Here is a 9,311-nt window from a genome sequence, read left to right as displayed (position 1 = left end):
CGGCTTCCCCCAGCCCCACCATCAGCAGACTGTCAGCTCTAGCTCCTTGCCCCCAGCCTGGCCAGGCCCCACTTCCTCTCTCCTGGACCACGCGGGAGCCTCTACTAGCTGGACTTGCGTTGCCAGCTTCACTCACACCCCACCTCCCACCCAGGAGTTGTTCTCCACAGACGACCAGAGGACCCACTTCACATCCCAACTTGCTCAAAAGCCATCAGTGGTGTCCAATAGCTCTTAAAATGAAATCCATATAACTGATTCACTTTGTTATAAAGCAGAAACTGACACACCATTGTAAAGCAATTATACTCTAATAAAGATGTTAAAAAAAAAAAAAAAAAAGAAATCCAGTCTGCCCAGCTCAGCCCCTAGGTCCCCATGTGACCCGCCAGCTATACCTCCATCCTCATCTCGTATCCTCTCCTGCCCTCACGCCCTCCCAGCCACACTGACCACCTTTCTATTCCCTGAAAGTGCCACATAACTACCTTCTTCGGGGTCTTCACACTTACTGTGCCCTCTGCCTAGAAGCCCCTACGCCAGCTTTTTAAATGGCTTAGTTCACATTGTTACCATCAGCTTAAGTGCCTCCTCCTTCAGGAAGCCTTCCCTAGCTGCCTTATCAAAGAGTAGATCCTCTCATGATTCTTTACCACAGCCCCGTTAAGGTTTCCTTTGTCCCAGTGCCTAGAGCAACGCCTGGCACAAAGGGAACTCAATGGATAAATATTGATGGCTACTGTTGCCTAGGCGATCAGGAAGTCTTTCCAAAGGGGAAGTGGGCTTTGACGGATGTATAAGAGCTTGCCAGTTGAAGAAGGTGGGTAAGAATGTTCCAGGTAGAGGGAACGTGCAAAGGACTAGAGGAATTCCAGGAGGAGAGATCCCAGGACAGCAGGGCAGACTCAAGCTTGTCTCTAGAGCTTGAATCTTCATGAGCCAGGCTGAAATCACGAGTTTCCATAGCGATAGGTGATGGTGCTGGGTGACCGGAAGCTAACCACCACTTCTCTGCAGACAGATCCTGCAGAAAAGGGGCAGAGCAGATGAGAAGCGTGCAAGCAGGAAAGGGTGGCTGTTCATGAAATGTTATGAAAATGACAAAAGGGATTACTGATGTTGCTGCGAACATTTGAGTAACTGATGAAGCAAGCATAATTGTCAGGGCTTTAATTTTACTAGAACCCAGCCTCAGAGGCAGGTGCTTTCATATCCCCACGTTACAGAGGAAGACACAGAGGCGCATGGTTTAGCCTGCCATTCTGATGCACCCACGCGAGACTGGGATTCGTGACAAAATGCAGTGAGAAGGAGATGTGCCTGGACACCCATTTTGCTGGGGCAGGTGTAGTGGGCACAGCGTGGCTACGGATCCCATGCTTGGGTGGCAGCTTCCTGAGCCCTGGATTGCAGCCCAGTAGGTGCATTGCCCAGGGTCCCGGCAGCAAAGAGATGGCACGCTCAAATGCGGAAACTGGAGAGTATTTAGTGAAGGGACTGCTGGGGCAGGGTTTAGGGAACCCAAAAGACATGGCACCGCACCCTGAGGCTAGCAGCATAGGAGCTGTCCCAGTTCCAAAGCCTAAGGGCCAGAGGCAGGAATGGATTCCAGAGCCCAGGAAGAGAATGACACATGCGCTAAGAGGGGCCACGGCTAGGGGCTGTGGCTTCTGGTGAAGGATGCGGCCAACCCCCGTGGCCCAGCAGAGGGGCAGGGCCAGAGGGATAAATACCCTGACCTCACTCTCCTCCAAACGCCTTTTTCCTGCCAGGGCCACCCATTGGTCAAATCCAACTGGAAGTCAGAGGCCAGAAAGCCCACTGATGCAACAGTCCATGAGGTCAGGGTGGAAAACAGTGGCGAGTGGATCTGAGAGGCGAATAGAAAATATCTGGCCCCGAAATCGTGCCTCTGGAGCCAGCCATCATTTGGAAGCTCCTTCGTGGTGGCAGAGGAGCTCCGTGGTGGTGGCCAGCGTGCAGTATTATTCTGAGTCACTGCTGGAGGACCCCCTCTCCAGCCTGCTCCCACAAATTGCCATGGCTCTGTGATCACCTGATTTCCTGTGTTAGTTATATTCCCTTCTGCTTCAGCAACTAAAGTGTTTCCAGTTAGCTGCAGCTGAATCCCAATTAACGTAGGATCGGTTACCAGAAATAATTGCAGGCAATGTACCCTCAGGGATGGGGATCTGGAATTGGTTACTAGTTCTGGTTGATTTCAAGACAGTGAGGACCTAGTAACTCTCAGAGAATGAAATCTAGTAGGTCAGGGCACATGGTGGCAAAACAATTACCTGTAATCGCCCAGAACTAAATACCTATTAAATCCCTAGCTTCGGCAGTCTGCGTTGTGGCTTCCATACACAATATGATAAGCATTGTTTATTCAAGAACTGTGGATTAGTTTTTTCTTTATTGTCATACCAAAGAGTTTCTTAAAAGTAAATAGTCCCAGGGCTTTAAATCCTCAGTCCAGGTTACCTGGTACCTCTCTAGTTAGAGTACCAGGGAGTTCTTATAATGGCCCTAAAAGAATTCCCATCTCTTGGGGCTGTTACAGGGCTGATACAGCTGAAAATCAGATGCAGAATCTAATCCTGTGTGCTGCAGACTAAATCCACAGCCTCGCCAAGTTTCCTATGTGAAAGGTAGGGCATCCTCTGGGGGAAGAGAGGGACTCTAAGGATGGAATAGTCACCTGCAGTTAAATCCAAGCACCCAAGCCTGAATCCCGGCAGCAGGAGCAGCCCTGCCCCCATGGCTGATGGGAGAGGCTCTCCCTTCCCAGGAAACTTTGTAATGACCTCATGGAGATCTACCTTGCAGGGCAAGCTGACTCTTCTCACGCACCATCCCTGTCACCCTCCCGGCCCCCAGACTTAAAACTACAGTCAGTTCCAGCCTGCTCTGGAGGGCAGATACAAAGTCAAACCTGGGGGATGAGGTTTATATCTTTTTTAAAATGGTAAACATTTGCTCATTTATGTCAGCAAAAAAGGGGAAACATGTACGGGAAGGGTGTTGGGCCAGGGAAGAAGAGACACACTTGTAGATCGGGTTGCATTCTCTGATAGAGATGCACTTGCTGGGGAGTCTGAATCCTGGGGCACCAGTGGGACCAGCTGGGAGTGGTTCTAACCCACTTGCCAGGTTGCTTACTGAAAATGGACTTGGCATTGGCCTCCACTGAATGAAAATGGGATGACAGCCATACCCTGGTATAATGTGGAAGGATATTTGAGTGGACTTGTCACATGTGGCCATCTCCCCTGAGAAGACCCAGAGGACACATCAGTGGCCATGCTCGGTAGCCCAGGAATGATGCTGGGAGAAGCTGCCATTGAGATGGGCTCCCCAAGTTCAATGGAACTGAGGTCACTTCAAAATGGCAGAGGCCAAGGGGCAGCTTTTGTTCATCTAAGGCAGGGTGGGTGTATCAGTTAGTTTTTGCTGCATAACAAACCACCCCAAAACTTAGTAGCTCAAAACAACAGCCGTTCTATTTAGCGTGTGATTCTGTGAGTTGGCCAGGCAGTTCCAATCTGGACCAGCTTGGGTGACCTCTGCTGGGCTCTCTCACACTTCTGTGGTCAGCTGGTGGCAGGTTGTCCAGAATGGCCTCATTCAAAGGTCTGGCTGTGGCAGGCTGGCGGTTGACCACATGGGCTCCATCTTCCAGCGGACCCACTCAGGCTCATTTACAAAGTAGTCTCCACGTAAGAAGAGAGAGTAAGCCTGGATGCACAAGCATCTACCAAATCTCTGCTGTGTCACATCATGGGACATTGAGAAAATGATAGAATTTGTTTCACGTCTTGGCTGAACAGGTAAAGTTGCTTGTGGCCAGGGATGGCTGGGAGGATCCAGAAGTAGAGGCTGCAGGGCTACAGCTTCCCTCGGGGTCAGCCCTGACAACAAGGTGAAAGCCCCTTGGCCTGTGCCAGTTAAGAGGCTTAGTACCCAAGAGAGGAATACTTTTGCCAGGAGCACACAACCTGGCCATGAGTGTGTCCTATTGCCACTGGGCCAACGGGTAAAAAAAAAAGAGGGCTACCATGTTGGATGGGGATGTAAGCCTGATTATTTTAAGGGGAAGTAGGGTTACTGCAACACAGGAGGGGCCTGGAGGAGGGGATCTGGAACCCAGGAGAGTCCCTGGGGTGCTTCCTAGAACTGTCATGTCATGTGCTAAAAATGAATGGCAACCCACAGCCCATAGTGACAGGACGAGGAAAGACTCAGAACCCTCAGAAAGGAAGACTGAGGTCTCCCCACGAGGAAACAAACAGTGAGCAGCTGAAGTCCTGGTTGGTGGGCAGGGGGAGGTAGCGGTAAAACAAATCTGTAGTGAAAAGTAGAAGAGATCTAAATATAATCACAACCCATGACCAGCCGCAGAAAGGACAGTAATAAGTACCCATACTTCCTTCCTTGCGGAGTTATACACACATACACACGTGCACGTGAAAGTGTACATATGCATATACACACCCTGCAGAACATCTCCTGGGTTCATATTTTCCTGGTAATGTCTCAGTTTTTGAGACCCCAATTCACAGAATGATTCTATCTCTCAATACCATTTTTTTAAACTTGAACTTTATATAGGAAACTATATAATTATTTTATATAATTATATTAGAGTTATCTATCATAGTTATGCTTAACATAACTATATAAAGTATGTACATATTTACATTCCAAAATCTCAATACAGGTTTGGTTGTTTGTTCTATTTTTTAACATTTTACTACGTTTGTTTTTTCATTCACTCTTTTTCTGAACCATTTAAAAATAAATTGCAGGGAGGGACTGTGACACGTCATCTCTAAATATTTCAGAATTTATCTCCTAGAAACAAGGTTATTCTTCTACGGGACACATACTGTTATGACACCCAAGAAAATTAACACTGAAATAGTAATATTTGCATCCATATTCAAATTTCCCCAATTATTATCATGCTGTTTACAGGGGTTTTGTTTATTTTTTTACTGCAAGTTCCAATCAGGATCATAGGTTCCACTTGGTGGCATTTGGCTGTCATGTCTCTTTAGAGTCTTTTCATCTGGAACGGTCTTCCACGACATGAATACTTTTAAAGAGCCCAGGTCAGTTGTCTTGTAGAATGTTAACTTCACCATCTCTGTCATTTCTGGATCTGCTTCTATTGACTAATTCTTCTCCTGGTTGTGGGTCACATTCTTCTGCCTTGTATTTCTAGTAATTTTTTTTTTTTTTTTTTTTTTTTTGGTACGCCGGCCTCTCACTGTTGTGGCCTCTCCCGTTGCGGAGCACAGGCTCCAGACGCACAGGCTCAGCGGCCATGGCTCACGGGCCCAGCCGCTCCGTGGCATGTGGGATCTTCCCGGACCGGGGCACGAACCCGCGTCCCCTGCATTGGCAGGCGGACTCTCAACCACTGCGCCACCAGGGAAGCCCTCTAGTAATTTTTTAAACTGAATGTAGACATTAGGGATTTTACGTTGTTGGGAGAATTTCGCTGCATTCCTTTAAAGACTTGGCATTTTTCTGGCAGGCAGTTAATTGTGAATTACTCTGATACTTTTAAAGTTTGCTTTTAACCTTGACCTCCTCAAACTCTGATCTCTGTCTCCTCAATTCAGTGAGACCACTGGGCTCTTTGAGCTCCCACTCCTGCAGCCCCGTCCAGGAATAATGTCCAGGCAGGAAGGCTGGGCAATCGTAGGGTTTACCTCATTTGTCTCACCCCTTTTTTTAAGGTTCATAGACCTGCCCTGCCTCTGGTCTAATGTCTGAAATAGTTTTCTCCTACATTTTTGCCCCGTTTTCTAATTATTTCTGATGGAAAGTTAACCCTATAACCATAGAAATCCTTCCCCCATGAGATAATTAGAAAGAAGAGGTACATTTTCAGTGGACAAACATGATAAACATCATCTTAACTAAGTAATCAAAATAATTATCCCCAAAAATGGGACAGATCAACGTGTTATGTCTCCTGATAAGAGGAGCTGAGGGCTTCCCTGGTGGTGCAGTGGTTGAGAGTCCGCCTGCCGATGCAGGGGAAGCGGGTTCGTGCCCCGGTCCGGGAAGATCCCACATGCCACGGAGCGGCTGGGCCCGTGAGCCATGGCCGCTGAGCCTGCGCGTCCAGAGCCTGTGCTCCGCAACGGGAGAGGCCACAACAGTGAGAGGCCCGCGTACCGCAAAAAAAAAAAAAAAAAAAAAAAAAAAAGAAGAGGAGCTGAGAAGAACACATAGCTTCCGCCAAAAACGCACAACCCGAATCTAATCATGAGGGAAATGTAAGACAAATGCAAGCTGAGACATTCTAAAAAATAACTGGCCTGTATTCTTCAGCATCAGTGTCATGAAGAGTAAAGAGATGGAAGAACTGTTCCAAATGCACTTCTTTGGGGAAAAGGACATTATCAAGACAACTGGAAAAATAGAATTAAGGCCTATAGATTAGATAACGCTATTGCATCAATGTTATTTCCTGGTAATGACACTTGTACTAAAATTATGTAAGAGAAAGTTTTTGTTTTTAGGAAACATACATCAAAGTATTTAGAGATAAAAGGGCATAACCTATGTGACTTACTCTCAAAGATTCAGGAAAGATAGATAATGATCTAGATAAGATAGACAGATGATACATAGCTCTCTATCTACATAGACTGACCTATATCTAAATACCTGCATCTATATCGAGAAGATAGAAAGGATAAAGCAAATACGGTAAAATGTGAACATTTATGGGGACTGGGGTAAATACAGGAATTCTTTATACTATTCTGGCAACTTTTCTCTAAGTCTGAAATTATATAAATATAAAATGTTAAACAAGGGACTTCCTCTTTTAGAGGAAGGGGTAGAATAGTGGGCCAGAACCAAGAAAAGCCCCGTTTATGTGGAGCCTACAGACAATTTAAAGTATGTGTGGACTTCCCTGGCGGTCCAGTGGTTAAGACTCCGCGCTCCCAATGCAGGGGGCACGAGTTCCATCCCTGGTCGGAGAACTAAGATCCCGCATGCCGCATGGTGCAGCCAAAAAAAAAATCTATGAAAAGAAAAAGGAGGTCTTCACTTTCATCCTTGTTTAGTGTCACTGTAAACACAAGGATTTTTTTGAATTTAGAGTGCTATACTTTCTGATGTTCAATTGTCCACAACATGCACACGCTTTAAGACAGCTCTTATGTCCTACGACATGTCCCATCACTCTTCGAATACTCATTCTGGCTTTCTGGCACAATGTCAGTGTATGTAAACAATTGACGTGGTCGGAAATCTCGAGCTACATTCCGAACATGTAGAAAAATCAGAATCCTGCACAGGTGTTTGGAAAGGCACACTGAGGGTCAGCAAAGGAGACAGGATTTAGATGTACAACGTGACTTAAACGTTTTACCCTATCATGGCTGTCCTCAGCCCATTGTTGGACTGAGCCACGGGTCCCTCCTAGGTCCGGGGGGAGGGGGATGTGTGAATCATGGGTCCTAGCTCAATTCCCTCTGCCTCCGAAGTCTCCCAGCCCCCCTGCATCTCTCCAGTACATCACGGTCTTATTTTCTTCCCAGAACTTGCCCTGTCTGCACCGACCCTGTCCACACCCTCCCCCCAGTCTGCGTACCCTTCCCCACTCCAGTTTCCCAGGCAGCGGCTGCATCCCCAGGACCTAGCTTGGTACACGGTCGGCCCCCAATAAATACTGACTAAATGAATGTCAAGTTCCTATTGTGTGGAGCTCATGGGGGCTCCCACATCCCACCCCAGGGTAACACCTAACCCTGGTTGCTAGTGAGGATAATGATGAGTTATTGAATCAAACGATACCCCCAAGAGTGGATTTCCACTTAAACCGAAACCTGACAAAATCTGAACTTCCCCTGCAGTGTCCATGACCCCCTGTCAGTGCTGAGCTGGGTCCTGCCTGGGAAAGGCTTAAACAAGATGACCTCAGAAGGCCCCTTCTTCCTCTGAAATTTCAGTCTACAAATTCTGCTGAGGGCAGGTGTCACAATTCCCCAGGGATGGGCCACTTGGTAGGGACCCTGACCAAAGCAGAGATTCCGATGCCTCCCCCCACCCCGCCACCATCCCCAGCAGCATCCCTGTGGGGAGGGGATGGCTGGATCGAGCAGCTTTCCTTAGAGCATGCCACTCACACCAGGGGGTCAGCCAGGAAGACTGCGGACAGAAGTTATCAAAGAGGAGGCCTAGAGCGTGCCCACCTCCACTGCAGGTCGACCTGAGGCATTGTTCTCAGTCCTTTCCCGGAAGTCCTCACTGCCCCTCCCCAGAGCATGAACCTCTCCAGGCCACACCCGGGGCCCCTCCATCATCGTGGTTCTCCCTGGGAATTATCCACACACCTGTCTCTCTCTCCGTGGCTGTGTCCCTGGCCACTTGGACAAACCAGACCCTCGGGGAATGTCCCCTGAACAGGACCAAGAAGAAGACCCCTGGAAGGTCAGGCACCGTTGCTGGCCTGAAAGAACTGATGTCACAGGATGATGCTTTAGCCTCGTCAATATTCATAGATTATCCCATCCAAGAAAACCACAGGTTAGACAGGCTCAAGGATTTGGCGATTCACAGCAGGGTTTCTCAACCTCAGCATCTCAGACGTTTTGACCTGGGGGATTCTTTGTTGGGAGGAGGGGAGCCGGTCTTGTGATTCGTGAGATGCCCCACCCTCCAAACTGTGTCCAGACGTTGCCAGGTATGGGGGGTGGTGGGGGGAGAACCACCCTGGTAGGAATTTTAAGGGAGGGAGGGGTGAATTTGGTGAGGGGTGACTCTGGAAAGAGTGGGTTAATTAACTCACCAGCAGTCACACGGGAACAAAGCCAGATGTAAACCCAGGTCTCTCCAAAGCCCAGGATCTTTCTAGCAACAGTTTGTAATTTTTAGCATTTCTTAACAGCATTGTTGCTTCACCCCCCAGGCTAGCCATACTTTCATAGTCACAATTTTAACCTTTCGTAAAGAAAAGTTAGATGCACCTGAAGCATCCCACAACTTCTGCGGGGAGGGTTTACAGCAGGGCCAGCGTGCAGCCCCCAAGATCTGGCCTCACTGTGGGTCACCTCAGGGTCTCTTGCCCCAACATGTAAGGAGGGGACCATCTCCCTGTAGTGGCCCTTTCATCCAGCCCGTGCCATTGGCCGCTGGCATCTCCCGCTCTGGTTTGCAACCAGGTACTCACCTGCTCTGTTCTTTATTACGACTCAGCCGCAGCTGTGACTCCGCCACCCTCTTCTCCCCATGGCTCCCGCCCGTGAAACCCTTGGTTGCAACCCCCCGGGGCCCCATTC

This window comes from Mesoplodon mirus (assembly GCF_964341445.2).
Source record: "Mesoplodon mirus genome assembly, chromosome: 11".
In the NCBI taxonomy this organism is placed as follows: Eukaryota; Metazoa; Chordata; class Mammalia; order Artiodactyla; family Ziphiidae; genus Mesoplodon; species Mesoplodon mirus.
Note: the sequence above shows the minus strand (reverse complement) of the source record.